Source organism: Littorina saxatilis, linkage group LG15, assembly GCF_037325665.1.
Source record: "Littorina saxatilis isolate snail1 linkage group LG15, US_GU_Lsax_2.0, whole genome shotgun sequence".
NCBI classification, from domain to species: Eukaryota; Metazoa; Mollusca; class Gastropoda; order Littorinimorpha; family Littorinidae; genus Littorina; species Littorina saxatilis.
Window position 1 is genome coordinate 19186715 of NC_090259.1, and position 232 is coordinate 19186946.

Genomic DNA, 232 nt, shown 5'->3' on the forward strand with positions numbered 1-232 from the left:
CACGCACGTTCACTGTTGCATGAGTGCCGGCCGGTGTGCGTGTGTGCGTCTGCTTGTGTGTGTGAGTGTGTGTGTGTGTGTGTATGTGTGTGCACATGTGTGTTAGTGGGCGTGTGAGTGTGTGTGTGTGTGTGTGTGTGTGTGTGTGTGTGTGTGTGTGTGTGTGTGTGTGTGTGTGTGTGATTTAGCACATACGTGCAACGCAACGCACCTTACAGCAATACACTCACAG